The sequence below is a fragment of the Chiloscyllium plagiosum genome, unplaced genomic scaffold (assembly GCF_037043375.1).
Source record: "Chiloscyllium plagiosum isolate Xiang-an unplaced genomic scaffold, Cpla_swu_hap1 HiC_scaffold_44, whole genome shotgun sequence".
Classification (NCBI taxonomy): Eukaryota; Metazoa; Chordata; class Chondrichthyes; order Orectolobiformes; family Hemiscylliidae; genus Chiloscyllium; species Chiloscyllium plagiosum.
Window position 1 is genome coordinate 19,766,736 of NW_028270182.1, and position 19,490 is coordinate 19,786,225.

The following is a 19,490-nucleotide window of genomic DNA, read 5'->3' on the forward strand; positions in this document are numbered from 1 at the left end:
GTATGGTGACGAAACGTCTGAAAATGAACATTCCAGCTCAGCGAGCAAACCTACATCCAGAACCTCAACCTGAACTACAAATCTTCTCAAAACTCTCTAATTCCTCTCACTCACATTTGATCTGCATCCCTCTATTCCCTTCTTCTCAACACAATTGAATATAGTCCTCATTGGGTCATTGCCTTCATGAATCAGTCCTGCCACCAAAGGATTATATCTTAAGCCTTCATTACACTCCTTCCATAACCGGAACATCTTTCCTCAGGTCAGAAAACCAAAACTGCACCCAATATTCCCAAATGTGCTCTCACCAAGGATCTGTACGACTGCAGAAAGATATCTCACTCTTGTATTCGAATCTTCTTACGAAGCCATTTGCTTCTTCACTGCCTGCTGCATTTGCACCTTTATTTTCAGTGACTGATGTACAAGGACACCCAGGTCTCCCCCTTTCCCAATCTATTGCCATTCAGATAATAACCTGCCTTCCCTTCCTATTTTTGCTACCAGTGTGGATGACCTCATACTTATCCACATTATACTTCGCCTGCCACGCATTTGCCCACTCACTCAACTTGTCCAAATCACACTGATGCATCTCTGCATCCTCCTCACAGTTCACCCTCCCACCTAGCTCTGTGTCATCTGCAAACTTGGAAATATTACATTTAGTTCCCTTGTCTAACTAATATATATTGTGAATAGCTCAGATCCGAGGAGTGCACTTTACAGTTCCCCATTAGTCATTGCCTGTCACTCGGCAAAAGACTCATTTATTCCTACACCATTTCCTGTCTATCCATGTCAATATACTACACCCAATGTTGTTCCTCTGTAACAGACTTGAGGGGCTGAATGGCCTGCTCCGATAACAAGCTTGAGAGATGCTGAATGGTCTCCTCCTGTTCCTCCGTAACAGAAGAGCTGATTGGTTTACAGACACAAACACACACACTTTGACACACTGAGATATATAGAAGCACACACACATACACCCTGACACACACACACATCCTCAAACACAAACACATTCCCTCTCTCACACACAAATGTTCTCATATATACAAAAACACACAGACACTCGCACATACACTCACTTACATGAACAGACAAACACACATACGTATACATAATCTCACACACACTCTCACAAACACACACCCTCTGAGCAATGTGAAGGTTTAATAGCCACAAAGAGGGGCAAGGTTGCTGAAGGATACCCGCACCTCCAGACTGGATCATGATAACTGTATACATCCTGAGAGCAGGAGTGGTGGGGGGAGTCCAGGCTTGCTGCCTTTTTGAGTGGCAGGCCCTTGTCTTGTTTTTATGCAGCATCAGCATCAGTCTCAGCACAGGAGCTGCATGTAGAACTCCCGCTTAAATCTCTCAATGCCTCTACCTCCTTTTTAATCCTGCCAATTGACGCTTTCAATATTCACTGGGGAGGTGGGGGCAGGGGAGGCAGTGTTTCACAGCAACATTTATATCCCCTCGCCCTCCTCTGCTTTCACGTCAATGGGAGTCTTACTTTATCAGCCTTTCATGATCAGCCTTTCATTATCTGTGTGGGAATGACTGACTGGATTCAGCTTTGAGCTCTACCCTCCTGACTCTGCACTACACTCGAAATTTCCATGGCGACTCCTTTCTCCTCTGACCGGCTAGCACACCCCCCAACCCAGCACCCCTTCCCCACATCCTCCTCCACAACCCATTAACAAAAGGCAGGGCTCTGAGCTGCGGCTCCTGTCAATACTGTGGAGAGGGGGCTGGGAACACACAGTCTTGCTTAGGCTGAACCTGCAATATCTCTGAACTCCCACACACACTCCCACTGTTCATTCATGCCCCCACCCTCCTCCCTTGCAGACACATCCGCAGAATCAACACAGCCTTCATGGCGTCCACCATCACCACGTCCCCCCCCCCCCCCCCCCCCCTCCACACCCCATTACTAAGCCTATACCCACTTCCATTCCCTTCCCAGGTGTCACCTCACTCTCCCTTCCCTTGCCCATCGCCCGCCAGCCCTGAACCTCACTGACCTAGCCCCCCACCTCCCCCATCACCAGCCCCACTCCAGCTCTGATCCTCCCATCTCAACCCAAACCCCAGAGCCTCCACCCCTTCTCCCCAAGCCAACCTCCACCCCAGGCCGCCATACCTCCCCAGTTTTCAGTGGCTCACAGGTTTGATTCCACCCTCGGGCGACTGTGTGGAGTTTGCACATTCCCCGTGTCTGCGTGGGTTTTCTCCAGGTGTTCCGGTTTCCTCCCACAGTCCAAAGATGTGCAGGTTAGGGTGGATTGGCCATGCTAAATTGCCCATTGTGTGCAGGCTAGGTAGGTTAGCCATGGGGAATACAGGGATGAGTCTGGGTGGGATGCTCTTCAGAAGGTTATAGAGTCATAGTCATAGAGATGTACAGCATGGAAACAGACCCTTCGGTCCAACCCGTCCATGCCGACCAGATATCCCAACCCAATCTAGTCCCACCTGCCAGCACCTGGCCCATATCCCTCCAAACCCTTCCTATTCATATACCCATCCAAATGCCTCTTAAATGTTGTAATTGTACCAGCCTCCACCACTTCCTCTGGCAGCTCATTCCACACACGTACCGCTCTCTGCGTGAAAACGTTGCTCCTTAGGTCTTTTTTATATCTTTCCCCTCTCACTCTAAACCTATGCTCTCTAGTTCTGGACTCCCCGACCCCAAGGAAAAGACTTTGCCGATTTATCCTATCCATGCCCCTCATAATTTTGTAAACCTCTATAAGGTCACCCCTCAGCCTCCGACGCTCCAGGGAAAACAGCCCCAGCCTATTCAGCCTCTCCCTATAGCTCAAATCCTCCAACCCTGGCAACATCCTTGTAAATCTTTTCTGAACCCTTTCAAGTTTCGCAACATCTTTCCAATCAGAAGGAGACAAGAATTGCACGCAATATTCCAACAGTGGCCTAACCAATGTCCTGTACAGCCGCAACATGACCTCCCAACTCCTGTACTCAATACTCTGACCAATAAAGGAAAGCATACCAAACGCCTTCTTCACTATCCTATCTACCTGCGACTCCACTTTCAAGGAGCTATGAACCTGCACTCCAAGGTCTCTTTGTTCAGCAACACTCCCTAGGACCTTACTATTAAGTGTATAAGTCCTGCTAAGATTTGCTTTCCTAAAATGCAGCACTTCGCATTTATCTGAATTAAACTCCATCTGTCACTTCTCAGCCCATTGGCCCATCTGGTCAAGATCCTCTTGTAATCTGAGTAACCCTCTTCACTGTCCACTACACCTCCAATTTTGGTGTCATCTGCAAACTTACTAACTGTACCTCTTATGCTCACATCCAAATCATTTATGTAAATGACAAAAGGTAGAGGGCCCAGCACCGATCCTTGTGGCACTCCACTGGTCACAGGCCTCCAGTCTGAAAAACAACCTTCCACCACCACTCTCTGTCTTCCACCTTTGATCCAGTTCTGTATCCAAATGGCTAGTTCCCCCTGTATTCCATAAGATCTAACCTTGCTAATCAGTCTCACATGGGGAACCTTGTCGAACGCCTTACTGAAGTCCACATAGATCACATCTACTGCTTTGCCCTCATCAATGCTCTTTGTTACTTCTTCAAAAAACTCAATGAAGTTTGTGAGACATGATTTCCCATGCACAAAGCCATGTTGACTATCCCTAATCAGTCCTTGTTGGTATGGACTCACTGGGCCAAATGACCAGCTTCCACACTGCAGGGATTCTTTCCCATGCCACCCCCTCCCCACCATAGGCCCTTATACCTCCTCAGATCGTATCCTTTCTCATGCCACCCATTGCACCCTACCACCATCTACATGGGGGTATGCAGGATCCCTCCCATCTCCTCTGTGGAGGGTAGCAGTGGAGGAATAGTTGTTCAAAGAGGTTAGGGACCTCCACCCTGGCAAAATGAGTGAAGGCCATGAAAGGGATCTGAGGAGAGCGTGGAGGCTACCAACAGAGTGTCAACAGTCTGCATCCCAAAGGAAAAACAGCACCTGGACATCATCCACTGGCTGAAAGTGAGGACTGCAGATGCTGGAGATCAGAGTTGAGAGTGTGGTGATGGGAAAGCACAGCCGGTCAGCCAGCATCCGAGGACCAGAAGAGTCGACATTTTGGGCAATTCATGAATGATGAAGGGCTCTTGCCCGAAACGTCAACTCTCCGGGAAAGCTTCTCGGATGGTGCCTGATCGGCTGGGCTTTTCCATCACGACATTCTTGACTCTGATCATCCACTGAAGCCAACCCACCCAACCTTCTCCCTCAGCCAAATATATTTTCATATTTATTTAACTGTGATTAAAGGAGAAAGAATAAAACAGCCACCTAGGAGGGGGGAACTAACAGCAGCCTCCTTCACAGACAGGTAAAACTGACAAGGAGAAAAACAAAAAAAAGGGAAAAAATATAATGGGACAAAACAAAATAAAGGATTCTTTCAAAGAGAGAAAAACATAAGGAAAGAAAAACCAAAGAAAAGGAAAACAAAACAATAAATTACAAAAAGGAGAAAATAAACAAGAGTTGAGAAAAAAGGATAAATAAAATAAAAATTTAAAAAATCACAAAAGAACAAAACAGACGCATTGAAAGCAAATGTAAGGAAACAAATAAGAGAGAAATCAAAATGTGAAAAATGCAAAAAACTGATCAAGAAAGTACCAAAAGTGCCAAAGCAATACAAAAAAAAAGACAAAAATAAAGTTATAAACGAGTGATGAAGGAGGTTAATGAAAGATAAGACGATATAAAGAAATGTAATTCTTTATTGAACAGGAAACGGCAGTCAGTCAAGCAGAAAGGTGAAAAGCAGAAGGATGATTGTTGTCAGAAAAAAGGAAAAACAAAAGTGAAGTGAGGAGCGGGATGAGCCGTTAACGGCCGCCCGCCCATTTCCCGCGCCCCCCCCCCACGTGAGGAGCCGTTAACGGCCGCCCGCCCATTTCCCGCGCTCCCCCCCCCCTCCACGTGAGGAGCCGTTAACGGCCGCCCGCCCATTTCCCGCGCCCCCCAGTGAGGAGGCGGGGCTGAGACATCTTCCCGCGTTACCCCTCCCCCTCCCTCAGTGAGGAGCCATTACCAGCCCGCCCCTCCCCTCCCCCTCCCATGAGGAACCGTTAACGGCCGCCCGCCCGCCCGATTTCCCGCGCTCCCTGTGCCCCTCCCCCTCCCCCAGTGAGGAGCCGGGGCTGAGACAGAGCTTCATACGGGACTTTTACCGAGCGGCGGGACTGACCCACCGAGGGGCCGGGCCGGGGATGGTCTGAGGGCGGATGGTGACAGCCCGCGGCCCCTCTCCCCAGCCGCCGGGCTGAGGGGGCCCGGGACAACAGGCCTCAGGGATAGGCCTCTCCCACCGCCCACGCCGCCGGGAGACACAGACACAGGGAGAGGGAGACGCGGAGAGAGGGAGCCGCACAGGGAGGCGGACCGGGAGCAAGGAGAGGCCGCGGATACCGGCCCAGGCCCCGAGCATCAGGTAACCGCCGGGGCCGGAACCCCCCGCTCCCCTTCCCGCTCCATCAGCTTCCCGCGGGGGCTCCCTGTGCCCTCTTTCTCCCCGGTCCCCCCCTTTCGCACTCCCCCCCCCCCCCCCCCCCTTCACTCCTCACTCCCCCCCCTCTCCCTTCACTCCCCCCCCCCTCTCCCTTCACTCCCCCCCCTTCACTCCCCCCCCTTCACTCCCCCCCCTTCACTTCCCCCCCCCTTCACTCCCCCCCCTTCACTCCCCCCCCCTTCACTCCCCCCCCTTCACCCCCCCCCCCTTCACTCCCCCCCCTTCACTCCCCCCCCCTTCACTCCCCCCCCCCTTCACTCTCCCCCCCCCTTCACTCTCCCCCCCCCCCCTTCACTCCCCCCCCCCCTTCACTCCCCCCCCCCCTTCACTCCCCCCCCCCCCTTCACTCCCCCCCCCCTTCACACTTCCCCCCCTTCACTTCCCCCCCCTTCACTCCCCCCTTCACTTCCCCCCCCTTCACTTCCCCCCCTTCACTTCCCCCCCCTTCACTCCCCCCCCCCCCTTCACTCCCCCCCCCCTTCACTCCCCCCCCCTTCACTCCCCCCCCCTTCACTCCCCCCCCTTCACTCCCCCCCCTTCACTCCCCCCCCTTCACTCCCCCCCCCTTCACTCCCCCCCCCTTCACTCCCCCCCCCCCTTCACTCCCCCCCCTTCACTCCCCCCCCCTTCACTCCCCCCCCCTTCACTCCCCCCCCCTTCACTCCCCCCCCCTTCACTCCCCCCCCCTTCACTCTCCCCCCCCTTCACTCCCCCCCCCTTCACTCCCCCCCCCTTAACTCCCCCCCCTTCACTCCCCCCCCCCCTTCACTCCCCCCCCCTTCACTCCCCCCCCCCCCTTCACTCCCCCCCCCTTCACTCCCCCCTTCACTCCTCCCCCCCCTCACTCCCCCCCCCTTCACTCCCCCCCCCTTCACTCCCCCCTTCACTTCCCCCCCCCTTCACTTCCCCCCCCCTTCACTCCCCCCCCCTTCACTCCCCCCCCCTTCACTCCCCCCCCCTTCACTCCCCCCCCCTTCACTCCCCCCCCCTTCACTCCCCCCCCCTTCACTCCCCCCCCCTTCACTCCCCCCCCCTTCACTCCCCCCCCCCTTCACTCCCCCCCCCCTTCACTCCCCCCCCCTTCACTCCCCCCCCCTTCACTCCCCCCCCCTTCACTCCCCCCCCCTTCACTCCCCCCCCCTTTACTCCCCCCCCTTTACTCCCCCCCCTTCACTCCCCCCCCCTTCACTCCCCCCCCCCTTCACTCCCCCCCCCCTTCACTCCCCCCCCCCTTCACTCCCCCCCCTTCACTCCCCCCCCTTCACTCCCCCCCTTCACTCCCCCCCTTCACTCCCCCCCCTTCACTCCCCCCTTCACTCCCCCCCCTTCACTCCCCCCCCCCCCCCTTCACTCCCCCCCCCTTCACTCCCCCCCCTTCACTCCCCCCCCCCTTCACTCCCCCCCCTTCACTCCCCCCCCCCTTCATTCCCCCCCCCTTCACTCCCCCCCCCTTTACTCCCCCCCCTTTACTCCCCCCCCTTCACTCCCCCCCCCTTCACTCCCCCCCCCTTCACTCCCCCCCCCCTTCACTCCCCCCCCCCTTCACTCCCCCCCCCCTTCACTCCCCCCCCCCCTTCACTCCCCCCCCCCTTCACTCCCCCCCCCCCTTCACTCCCCCCCCCCTTCACTCCCCCCCCCCTTCACTCCCCCCCCTTCGCTCCCCCCCCTTCGCTCCCCCCCCTTCGCTCCCCCCCCTTCGCTCCCCCCCCTTCGCTCCCCCCCCTTCGCTCCCCCCCCTTCGCTCCCCCCCCTTCGCTCCCCCCCCTTCGCTCCCCCCCCTTCGCTCCCCCCCCTTCGCTCCCCCCCCCTTCGCTCCCCCCCCCCTTTTGCTCCCCCCCCCCTTTTGCTCCCCCCCCCTTTTGCTCCCCCGTCCCCCCCCCTTTTGCTCCCCCGTCCCCCCCCCTTTTGCTCCCCCGTCCCCCCCCCTTTTGCTCCCCCGTCCCCCCCCCTTTTGCTCCCCCGTCCCCCCCCCTTTTGCTCCCCCGTCCCCCCCCCTTTTGCTCCCCCGTCCCCCCCCCTTTTGCTCCCCCGTCCCCCACTTTCACTCCCCCCCCGTCCCCCACTTTCACTCCCCCCCCGTCCCCCACTTTCACTCCCCCCCCCGTCCCCCACTTTCACTCCCCCCCCGTCCCCCACTTTCACTCCCCCCCCGTCCCCCACTTTCACTCCCCCCCCGTCCCCCACTTTCACTCCCCCCCCGTCCCCCACTTTCACTCCCCCCCCCCCCCCCGTCCCCCACTTTCACTCCCCCCCCGTCCCCCACTTTCACTCCCCCCCCGTCCCCCACTTTCACTCCCCCCCCGTCCCCCACTTTCACTCCCCCCCCGTCCCCCACTTTCACTCCCCCCCCCCCCCCCCCCCCGTCCCCCACTTTCACTCCCCCCCCCCCCCCCCCCCCCGTCCCCACTTTCACTCCACCACCCCCCCCGTCCCCCACTTTCACTCCCCCCCGTCCCCCACTTTCACTCCCCCCCGTCCCCCACTTTCACTCCCCCCCGTCCCCCACTTTCACTCCCCCCCCCCCCCCGTCCCCGTCCCCCACTTTCACTCCCCCCCCCGTCCCCCACTTTCACTCCCCCCCCGTCCCCCACTTTCATTCCCCCCCCCGTCCCCACTTTCACTCTCCCCCCCCCCCCCCCCGTCCCCCACTTTCACTCCCCCTCCCCCCCCGTCCCCCACTTTCACTCCCCCCCCCGTCCCCCACTTTCACTCCCCCCCCCCCCCCCGTCCCCCACTTTCACTCCCCCCCCCCCCCCCCCGTGCCCCGTCCCCCACTTTCACTCCCCCCCCCCCGTCCCCCACTTTCACTCCCCCCCCCCGTCCCCCACTTTCACTCTCCCCCTCCCCCCCGTCCCCCACTTTCACTCCCCCCGTCCCCCACTTTCACTCCCCCCCGTCCCCCACTTTCACTCCCCCCCGTCCCCCACTTTCACTCCCCCCCCGTCCCCCACTTTCACTCCCCCCGTCCCCCACTTTCACTCCCCCCCGTCCCCCACTTTCACTCACCCCCCGTCCCCACTTTCACTCCCCCCCCGTCCCCAGTCCCCCACTTTCACTCCCCCCCCCGTCCCCCACTTTCACTCCCCCCCCCCCCCCCGTCCCCCACTTTCATTCACCCTCCCCCCCGTCCCCCACTTTCACTCCCCCCCCGTCCCCCACTTTCACTCCCCCCCCCCCCCGTCCCCACTTTCACTCCCCCCCCCCGTCCCCACTTTCACTCCCCCCCCCGTCCCCCACTTTCACTCCCCCCCCCCCCGTCCCCCACTTTCACTCCCCCCCCCCCCCCCCCCCGTGCCCCGTCCCCCACTTTCACTCCCCCCCGTCCCCCCCGTCCCCCACTTTCACTCCTCCCCCCCCCCCCCCCCCCCCCCGTCCCCCACTTTCACTCCCCCCCCCCCCCCCCCCGTCCCCACTTTCACTCTCCCCCTCCCCCCCGTCCCCCACTTTCACTCTCACTTTCACTCTCCCCCTCCCCCCCCGTCCCCCACTTTCACTCTCCCCCTCCCCCCCGTCCCCCACTTTCACTCTCCCCCTCCCCCCCGTCCCCCACTTTCACTCCCCCCCGTCCCCCACTTTCACTCCCCCCCGTCCCCCACTTTCACTCCCCCCCGTCCCCCACTTTCACTCCCCCCCGTCCCCCACTTTCACTCCCCCCCGTCCCCCACTTTCACCCCCCCCCCCGTCCCCCACTTTCACTCCCCCGTCCCCCCCCGTCCCCCACTTTCACTCCCCCGTCCCCCCCCGTCCCCCACTTTCACTCCCCCGTCCCCCCCCCCCCGTCCCCCACTTTCACTCCCCCCCCCCCGTCCCCCACTTTCACTCCCCCCCCCCCGTCCCCCACTTTCATTCCCCCCCCCGTCCCCCACTTTCACTCCCCCCCCCGTCCCCCACTTTCACTCCCCCCCCCCCCGTCCCCCACTTTCACTCCCCCCCCCCGTCCCCCACTTTCACTCCCCCCCCCGTCCCCCACTTTCACTCCCCCCCCCGTCCCCCACTTTCACTCCCCCCCCCCCCGTCCCCCACTTTCACTCCCCCCCGTCCCCCACTTTCACTCCCCCCCCGTCCCCCACTTTCACTCCCCCCCGTCCCCCACTTTCACTCCCCCCCGTCCCCCACTTTCACTCCCCCCCGTCCCCCACTTTCACTCCCCCCCGTCCCCCACTTTCACTCCCCCCCGTCCCCCACTTTCACTCCCCCCCGTCCCCCACTTTCACTCCCCCCCGTCCCCCACTTTCACTCCCCCCCGTCCCCCACTTTCACTCCCCCCCGTCCCCCACTTTCACTCCCCCCCGTCCCCCACTTTCACTCCCCCCCGTCCCCCACTTTCACTCCCCCCCGTCCCCCACTTTCACTCCCCCCCCGTCCCCCACTTTCACTCCCCCCCCGTCCCCCACTTTCACTCCCCCCCCCGTCCCCCACTTTCACTCCCCCCCCGTCCCCCACTTTCACTCCCCCCCCGTCCCCCACTTTCACTCCCCCCCCGTCCCCCACTTTCACTCCCCCCCCGTCCCCCACTTTCACTCCCCCCCCGTCCCCCACTTTCACTCCCCCCCCGTCCCCCACTTTCACTCCCCCCCCGTCCCCCACTTTCACTCCCCCCCCGTCCCCCACTTTCACTCCCCCCCCGTCCCCCACTTTCACTCCCCCCCCGTCCCCCACTTTCACTCCCCCCCCGTCCCCCACTTTCACTCCCCCCCCGTCCCCCACTTTCACTCCCCCCCGTCCCCCACTTTCACTCCCCCCCGTCCCCCACTTTCACTCCCCCCCGTCCCCCACTTTCACTCCCCCCCCGTCCCCCACTTTCACTCCCCCCCGTCCCCCACTTTCACTCCCCCCCCCGTCCCCCACTTTCACTCCCCCCCGTCCCCCACTTTCACTCCCCCCCCGTCCCCCACTTTCACTCCACCCCCCCCGTCCCCCACTTTCACCCCCCCCCCGTCCCCCACTTTCACCCCCCCCCGTCCCCCACTTTCACTCCCCCGTCCCCCCCCGTCCCCCACTTTCACTCCCCCGTCCCCCCCCGTCCCCCACTTTCACTCCCCCGTCCCCCCCCCGTCCCCCACTTTCACTCCCCCCCCGTTCCCCCCTTTCACTCCCCCCACCGTTCCCCCTTTCACTCCCCCCCTTCCCCCCCCCCCTTATACTCCCCCCCCCCCCCCCCCGCTTTCACGCTCTCCTCCCCGTCCCCCCCCCCCTTTCGCGCTCTCCTCCCCGTCCCCCCCCCTTTCGCGCTCTCCTCCCCGTCCCCCCCCCTTTCGCGCTCTCCTCCCCGTCCCCCCCCCTTTCGCGCTCTCCTCCCCGTCCCCCCCCCCTTTCGCGCTCTCCTCCCCGTCCCCCCCCCCTTTCGCGCTCTCCTCCCCGTCCCCCCCCCCTTTCGCGCTCTCCTCCCCGTCCCCCCCCTTTCGCGCTCTCCTCCCCGTCCCCCCCCTTTCGCGCTCTCCTCCCCGTCCCCCCCCTTTCGCGCTCTCCTCCCCGTCCCCCCCCTTTCGCGCTCTCCTCCCCGTCCCCCCCCTTTCGCGCTCTCCTCCCCGTCCCCCCCCCTTTCGCGCTCTCCTCCCCGTCCCCCCCCTTTCGCGCTCTCCTCCCCTTCCCCCCCCTTTCGCGCTCTCCTCCCCGTCCCCCCCCTTTCGCGCTCTCCTCCCCGTCCCCCCCCTTTCGCGCTCTCCTCCCCGTCCCCCCCCTTTCGCGCTCTCCTCCCCGTCCCCCCCCTTTCGCGCTCTCCTCCCCGTCCCCCCCCCTTTCGCGCTCTCCTCCCCGTCCCCCCCCTTTCGCGCTCTCCTCCCCGTCCCCCCCCTTTCGCGCTCTCCTCCCCGTCCCCCCCCTTTCGCGCTCTCCTCCCCGTCCCCCCCCTTTCGCGCTCTCCTCCCCGTCCCCCCCCCTTTCGCGCTCTCCTCCCCGTCCCCCCCCTTTCGCGCTCTCCTCCCCGTCCCCCCCCTTTCGCGCTCTCCTCCCCGTCCCCCCCCTTTCGCGCTCTCCTCCCCCGTCCCCCCCTTTCGCGCTCTCCTCCCCGTCCCCCCCCTTTCGCGCTCTCCTCCCCGTCCCCCCCCTTTCGCGCTCTCCTCCCCGTCCCCCCCCTTTCGCGCTCTCCTCCCCGTCCCCCCCCTTTCGCGCTCTCCTCCCCGTCCCCCCCCCTTTCGCGCTCTCCTCCCCGTCCCCCCCCTTTCGCGCTCTCCTCCCCGTCCCCCCCCCTTTCGCGCTCTCCTCCCCGTCCCCCCCCTTTCGCGCTCTCCTCCCCGTCCCCCCCCTTTCGCGCTCTCCTCCCCGTCCCCCCCCTTTCGCGCTCTCCTCCCCGTCCCCCCCCTTTCGCGCTCTCCTCCCCGTCCCCCCCCTTTCGCGCTCTCCTCCCCGTCCCCCCCCTTTCGCGCTCTCCTCCCCGTCCCCCCCCTTTCGCGCTCTCCTCCCCGTCCCCCCCCTTTCGCGCTCTCCTCCCCGTCCCCCCCTTTCGCGCTCTCCTCCCCGTCCCCCCCCTTTCGCGCTCTCCTCCCCGTCCCCCCCCTTTCGCGCTCTCCTCCCCGTCCCCCCCCTTTCGCGCTCTCCTCCCCGTCCCCCCCCTTTCGCGCTCTCCTCCCCGTCCCCCCCCTTTCGCGCTCTCCTCCCCGTCCCCCCCCTTTCGCGCTCTCCTCCCCGTCCCCCCCCTTTCGCGCTCTCCTCCCCGTCCCCCCCCTTTCGCGCTCTCCTCCCCGTCCCCCCCCTTTCGCGCTCTCCTCCCCGTCCCCCCCCTTTCGCGCTCTCCTCCCCGTCCCCCCCCTTTCGCGCTCTCCTCCCCGTCCCCCCCCTTTCGCGCTCTCCTCCCCGTCCCCCCCCTTTCGCGCTCTCCTCCCCGTCCCCCCCCTTTCGCGCTTCCTCCCCGTCCCCCCCCTTTCGCGCTCTCCTCCCCGTCCCCCCCCTTTCGCGCTCTCCTCCCCGTCCCCCCCCTTTCGCGCTCTCCTCCCCGTCCCCCCCCTTTCGCGCTCTCCTCCCCGTCCCCCCCCTTTCGCGCTCTCCTCCCCGTCCCCCCCCTTTCGCGCTCTCCTCCCCGTCCCCCCCCTTTCGCGCTCTCCTCCCCGTCCCCCCCCTTTCGCGCTCTCCTCCCCGTCCCCCCCCTTTCGCGCTCTCCTCCCCGTCCCCCCCCTTTCGCGCTCTCCTCCCCGTCCCCCCCCTTTCGCGCTCTCCTCCCCGTCCCCCCCCTTTCGCGCTCTCCTCCCCGTCCCCCCCCTTTCGCGCTCTCCTCCCCGTCCCCCCCCTTTCGCGCTCTCCTCCCCGCCCCCCCCCTTTCGCGCTCTCCTCCCCGTCCCCCCCCTTTCGCGCTCTCCTCCCCGTCCCCCCCCTTTCGCGCTCTCCTCCCCGTCCCCCCCCTTTCGCGCTCTCCTCCCCGTCCCCCCCCTTTCGCGCTCTCCTCCCCGTCCCCCCCCTTTCGCGCTCTCCTCCCCGTCCCCCCCCTTTCGCGCTCTCCTCCCCGTCCCCCCCCTTTCGCGCTCTCCTCCCCGTCCCCCCCCTTTCGCGCTCTCCTCCCCGTCCCCCCCCTTTCGCGCTCTCCTCCCCGTCCCCCCCCTTTCGCGCTCTCCTCCCCGTCCCCCCCCTTTCGCGCTCTCCTCCCCGTCCCCCCCCTTTCGCGCTCTCCTCCCCGTCCCCCCCCTTTCGCGCTCTCCTCCCCGTCCCCCCCCTTTCGCGCTCTCCTCCCCGTCCCCCCCCTTTCGCGCTCTCCTCCCCGTCCCCCCCCTTTCGCGCTCTCCTCCCCGTCCCCCCCCTTTCGCGCTCTCCTCCCCGTCCCCCCCCTTTCGCGCTCTCCTCCCCGTCCCCCCCCTTTCGCGCTCTCCTCCCCGTCCCCCCCCTTTCGCGCTCTCCTCCCCGTCCCCCCCCTTTCGCGCTCTCCTCCCCGTCCCCCCCCTTTCGCGCTCTCCTCCCCGTCCCCCCCCCTTTCGCGCTCTCCTCCCCGTCCCCCCCCTTTCGCGCTCTCCTCCCCGTCCCCCCCCTTTCGCGCTCTCCTCCCCGTCCCCCCCCTTTCGCGCTCTCCTCCCCGTCCCCCCCCTTTCGCGCTCTCCTCCCCGTCCCCCCCCTTTCGCGCTCTCCTCCCCGTCCCCCCCCTTTCGCGCTCTCCTCCCCGTCCCCCCCCTTTCGCGCTCTCCTCCCCGTCCCCCCCCTTTCGCGCTCTCCTCCCCGTCCCCCCCCTTTCGCGCTCTCCTCCCCGTCCCCCCCCTTTCGCGCTCTCCTCCCCGTCCCCCCCCTTTCGCGCTCTCCTCCCCGTCCCCCCCCTTTCGCGCTCTCCTCCCCGTCCCCCCCCTTTCGCGCTCTCCTCCCCGTCCCCCCCCTTTCGCGCTCTCCTCCCCGTCCCCCCCCTTTCGCGCTCTCCTCCCCGTCCCCCCCCTTTCGCGCTCTCCTCCCCGTCCCCCCCCTTTCGCGCTCTCCTCCCCGTCCCCCCCCTTTCGCGCTCTCCTCCCCGTCCCCCCCCTTTCGCGCTCTCCTCCCCGTCCCCCCCCTTTCGCGCTCTCCTCCCCGTCCCCCCCCTTTCGCGCTCTCCTCCCCGTCCCCCCCCTTTCGCGCTCTCCTCCCCGTCCCCCCCCTTTCGCGCTCTCCTCCCCGTCCCCCCCCTTTCGCGCTCTCCTCCCCGTCCCCCCCCTTTCGCGCTCTCCTCCCCGTCCCCCCCCTTTCGCGCTCTCCTCCCCGTCCCCCCCCTTTCGCGCTCTCCTCCCCGTCCCCCCCCCTTTCGCGCTCTCCTCCCCGTCCCCCCCCTTTCGCGCTCTCCTCCCCGTCCCCCCCCTTTCGCGCTCTCCTCCCCGTCCCCCCCCTTTCGCGCTCTCCTCCCCGTCCCCCCCCTTTCGCGCTCTCCTCCCCGTCCCCCCCCTTTCGCGCTCTCCTCCCCGTCCCCCCCCTTTCGCGCTCTCCTCCCCGTCCCCCCCCTTTCGCGCTCTCCTCCCCGTCCCCCCCCTTTCGCGCTCTCCTCCCCGTCCCCCCCCTTTCGCGCTCTCCTCCCCGTCCCCCCCCTTTCGCGCTCTCCTCCCCGTCCCCCCCCTTTCGCGCTCTCCTCCCCGTCCCCCCCCTTTCGCGCTCTCCTCCCCGTCCCCCCCCTTTCGCGCTCTCCTCCCCGTCCCCCCCCTTTCGCGCTCTCCTCCCCGTCCCCCCCCTTTCGCGCTCTCCTCCCCGTCCCCCCCCTTTCGCGCTCTCCTCCCCGTCCCCCCCCTTTCGCGCTCTCCTCCCCGTCCCCCCCCTTTCGCGCTCTCCTCCCCGTCCCCCCCTTTCGCGCTCTCCTCCCCGTCCCCCCCCTTTCGCGCTCTCCTCCCCGTCCCCCCCCCTTTCGCGCTCTCCTCCCCGTCCCCCCCCTTTCGCGCTCTCCTCCCCGTCCCCCCCCTTTCGCGCTCTCCTCCCCGTCCCCCCCCTTTCGCGCTCTCCTCCCCGTCCCCCCCCTTTCGCGCTCTCCTCCCCGTCCCCCCCCTTTCGCGCTCTCCTCCCCGTCCCCCCCCTTTCGCGCTCTCCTCCCCGTCCCCCCCCTTTCGCGCTCTCCTCCCCGTCCCCCCCCTTTCGCGCTCTCCTCCCCGTCCCCCCCCTTTCGCGCTCTCCTCCCCGTCCCCCCCCTTTCGCGCTCTCCTCCCCGTCCCCCCCCTTTCGCGCTCTCCTCCCCGTCCCCCCCCTTTCGCGCTCTCCTCCCCGTCCCCCCCCTTTCGCGCTCTCCTCCCCGTCCCCCCCCTTTCGCGCTCTCCTCCCCGTCCCCCCCAGCCCCTTTGGCGCGTGCCCCCCCCCCCAGCCCCTTTGGCGCGTGCCCCCCCCCCCAGCCCCTTTGGCGCGTGCCCCGCCCCCCCCCCCTTTGGCGCGTGCCCCCCCCCCCCCCACCCCCCTTTGGCGTGCGCTCCCCCCCCCCCCCCAACCCCCCTTTGGCGCGCGTTCCCCCCCACCCCCACCCCCCTTTGGCGCGCGCCCCCGTCAATTAATGTTCAACTGAATATCAACTTCTCACAGTTTTTTAAAACTCAACTTCAAGGTTTCCGCACTTTCTCTGGTACTTGGCACAGTGATTTAAGATTAACTTTACCGATAGTAATCGTTACTTATACATATCATTATTTTCCATATTTATTCTTAAATTAAAATTCTACAAGTAGAGTTTGCATCTGTTGCCAAGATTGTTGTGTTAAGGTCTTTGATAATGTTGGCAATCTTTCCCCAGCAGCAAGAAGTGTAAATTGAGGCAATGAATGTGTGTTTGGCTTCTGTGATGGTCCTGATTGTGTACAGAAGTACTGGTAGTTTCTTTTGGTAATGGGGAGAGCAGTTGCCATATCAAGCCATTATGCAGCAGGATAGTATGGTTTGTATGGTGCATCTGTAAATGTTGTGGAGAGTCCTTCTGTACAGGCTGAATTTCCTAAGCTGTCTGAGGAAGAAGAGGCATTGTTATGCCGTCTTGACTGTTGCATCTACAAGGTGCAGTTGCCTATCTTCACTGATTGTGGCCTGTGGGTCAGGAAGCTGATGATCCAGATTCAGAGGGCGGAGTTGAAACCTGTGTCTTGAAGTTTTGAGATTAGTCTGGAGGAGATTACGTTGTTGATGACAGAGCTGTAGTCGATGAGTCTGAGTCTGAAGTAGATGTCCTCGTCATCCATATGTTCTGGGGTGAGTGCAGGGCTGGGGAAATGGGATCTACTGTGGACCTGTTGTGTTAGCAGGCAAAAATGCAAGTGATCAAGGCAGGCTGGGAGGCTAGAATTGATGTGGGCCATGACCAGCCTCTCGAAGCACTTCATGTTGATGGAGGTTAGAGCCCCTGGGTGGAAGTCATTAAGGCACGTTGCATGTGCTTTCTTTGGTATTGGAATGATGGTGATCTGTTTGAAGCAACTGGGGTCCTCTGGTTTGGAGATGCTGGTGTTGGACTGGAGTGTACAAAGTTAAAAATCACACAACACCAGGTTATAGTCCAACAGGTTTAATTGGAAGCACACTAGCTTTCGGAGCGTCGCTCCTTCATCAGGTGGTAGTGGAGGGCTCAATCCTAACAGAATTTATAGCAAAAATTTACAGTGCAATGTAACTGAAATTATACATTGAAAAATTGATTGTCTGTTAAGCCTTTCATCTTTTAGAATACCATGACAGTTTCACTTCTTTCATGTGTAAATCACAAAACCTTTTTTTAAAAAAGTTGCATTCTCAGGTTAGTTGTTAACAATGGTGATAGCTAGACAATATGTTGAAGGTGTTAGCCTCCTGTGTTCTCTGTCTATGCCATGATGTTTAGATTGATTCTAATCTAAAAAGTGAGATAACGGAGTTTTACATGAATTCATGCAGTTTTTGAGCAGAGTACAATGTAACCCTGCAAGTACAAACTCACCCCACAAAGTCTGTGTGTTTGTCTGTGTGTTTGTCTGTGTGTTTGTCTGTGTGTTTGTCTGTGTGTTTGTCTGTGTGTTTGTCTGTGTGTTTGTCTGTGTGTTTGTCTGTGTGTTTGTCTGTGTGTTTGTCTGTGTGTTTGTCTGTGTGTTTGTCTGTGTGTTTGTCTGTGTGTTTGTCTGTGTGTTTGTCTGTGTGTTTGTCTGTGTGTTTGTCTGTGTGTTTGTCTGTGTGTTTGTCTGTGTGTTTGTCTGTGTGTTTGTCTGTGTGTTTGTCTGTGTGTTTGTCTGTGTGTTTGTCTGTGTGTTTGTCTGTGTGTTTGTCTGTGTGTTTGTCTGTGTGTTTGTCTGTGTGTTTGTCTGTGTGTTTGTCTGTGTGTTTGTCTGTGTGTTTGTCTGTGTGTTTGTCTGTGTGTTTGTCTGTGTGTTTGTCTGTGTGTTTGTCTGTGTGTTTGTCTGTGTGTTTGTCTGTGTGTTTGTCTGTGTGTTTGTCTGTGTGTTTGTCTGTGTGTTTGTCTGTGTGTTTGTCTGTGTGTTTGTCTGTGTGTTTGTCTGTGTGTTTGTCTCACCTGCAATGTTCATTTGGGCCCTTGGATATTGAAGAAGGAGATAATAAACAGGCTGATGTTACACCTGCGGTTGCAGGGGAAAGTGCCATGGGGCTGCGGAGAGTCATGTTAGGAGTGAAGGAGGAGTAGACCGGGGTATCCCAGAGGGAAAGGTCCTTGCGGAAGGCTAACCAGGAAGGGGAGAATAATAGGTGTCTGGTGGCATCCATCTGAAGGTGGTAGAGATGGCAGCTAATGATCCCCTGGGTGTGGATGCTGTGAGATCAGTGACTGTAGGATAATAGGGCTGAGTTTCCCCTCAGAGACTCGCTGCAGGGACAATGTGCAGGTGTGTAACAGTCCCTCGTCTCAATGCGCTGTGCGTGTGTGTAACAGGACTGAGTCATCCAGCTGTGACTGTGTGCATGTGTGAGCAACAATGAACTAGAGTGCCTGCACTGAGTCTGTGTGCAAGCAACAGAAGACTGAGGCTCTCAGCACTGACTGGGTGTGTCTGTCTGTCACTGTATCAATCTGGACTCACTGGGTAAAGAAGAGGTTTACCAGGATGCCCAGTTTTGGAGTGCATAGGCTTTAAGGAGAGATTGAACACACTTAGATTATTTTGGCTAAAGTGGTGGAGGCTAAGTGGGGTCCTGATAGATGTATATTAAATTATGGCAGTCAGGGTCTCTTTTCCCAGGATGGAATTACTAGAGGGCAGAGGTTTAATGAGAGAGGGGAAATGTTTAAAGGAGATGTGCGACGATAGCAGGTGCTTGGAATGTGCTGCAGGTCAGGATGTTGAAGCGGCTATAGTAGCAAAGTTTAAGATGCATTTGGACAGGCAAGTGAACGGGCTGAGAATACTGGAATTTGGGTTGTGTGCAGGCAGAGGGAATTAATTTAAAATAGTATCATGGTTGGTGCGGACATGGTAGGCCAATATACAGTTCTTGGTTGGGGTGGGCCCGGAGCAGAGAATCCAGGAATTGGCAAGGTTACAGTGCTGTACTGCTTTGTTCTGAGAGTATCATAGTGCTCTGTATGTGTATGTTTCTCTCTCATAGGACTGAATGACTCAGTAGTGGTGCTGTCTGAAACAGGACTCTCTGACCGGATGCAGTTGAATCAGTATACACTTGATAGGGGACTGTCTCCTGGTGCTGACTCAGTGGGAAGGGGGTTTTGTGTGTGTGTGCATTTAACATGACCGGGATGAGTGACCCAGCATAACTGTTCATGTGTTACAGAACTGAATGACACAGCATTGGGTATCTGTATGTCTGTATAACAGGGCTGAGTGTCCCAGGGCTGACACTGTGTCTGTGTGTGTTGATATATGGCTTTAAGTAGTGTATTTTATCATGGATTTTTTATGAAGAGAGGTTTAGGTAGAGATGATAAACGGGCTGTTCCAAGACAATAAAGTAAATAGCTTCTAAGATCTTGGGGGTGTTTTAGTTGGAATCGTAGGACATTTGTCCCTGCTACAGCAAAACGCGTGAGTCTTTGTTCACTGCCTCTCTGTGTCCATCTCTTGATATTTGTACCTCCTGGACTGGAGAATTACATGTGTGACCGGAAGTTTTACTGAATTTGCCTTTTCCATGGGTGTTTTTGCAATTTTACTGTAGGAATGATTTATTGTCACTTATACTGTATAATGAGCTGCATGGTAAAATACAGTGAATAGTTTCAACTGACACCACAATCCAGTGCCATTCAAATACTTCAAGATTAAAGAAATAAGGCTTTGTTCCTCCGCCATGAGTCCCCAAATCTGAGCCGGTCAATTAACGATACCCGTGCAGGACCCACCAGTGTTAAAGTCATCACTCTTCAGGCACCACCTCTTCATTGCTGGGCCCAGCCCTCTGAAGGCCTGCCGATACCAGGTCCTATGGCTGCACTGCAGCTGCCTCGCCAGCTATCGGCATAATGCATGCTCCGTGTTGCCATCGCCACACTGATAACCAGGAGTCGCTACTTCAGGCCCACCGCAAGCAGGAGACTCTGGCTCTACTGCC

The 19,490-nt window shown here is 60.9% G+C and overlaps 1 protein-coding gene across 3 annotated transcripts in view; it reads left to right on the forward strand.

Moving 5' to 3' along the window:
• The first annotated feature begins 5,149 nt into the window (after nucleotides 1–5,149).
• Nucleotides 5,150–19,490, forward strand: part of LOC122548357 (neuronal tyrosine-phosphorylated phosphoinositide-3-kinase adapter 1) — a 42,567-nt gene continuing 28,226 nt past the window's right edge. For 2 of the 3 annotated variants that reach the window (XM_087982927.1, XM_087982926.1), the window contains exon 1: nucleotides 5,151–5,528. The gene's annotated coding sequence lies outside the window, so the exon portion shown is untranslated. Of the gene's footprint in view, nucleotides 5,529–19,490 lie in introns of all 3 variants that reach the window. The other variant, XM_087982928.1, reaches the window with a different exon arrangement.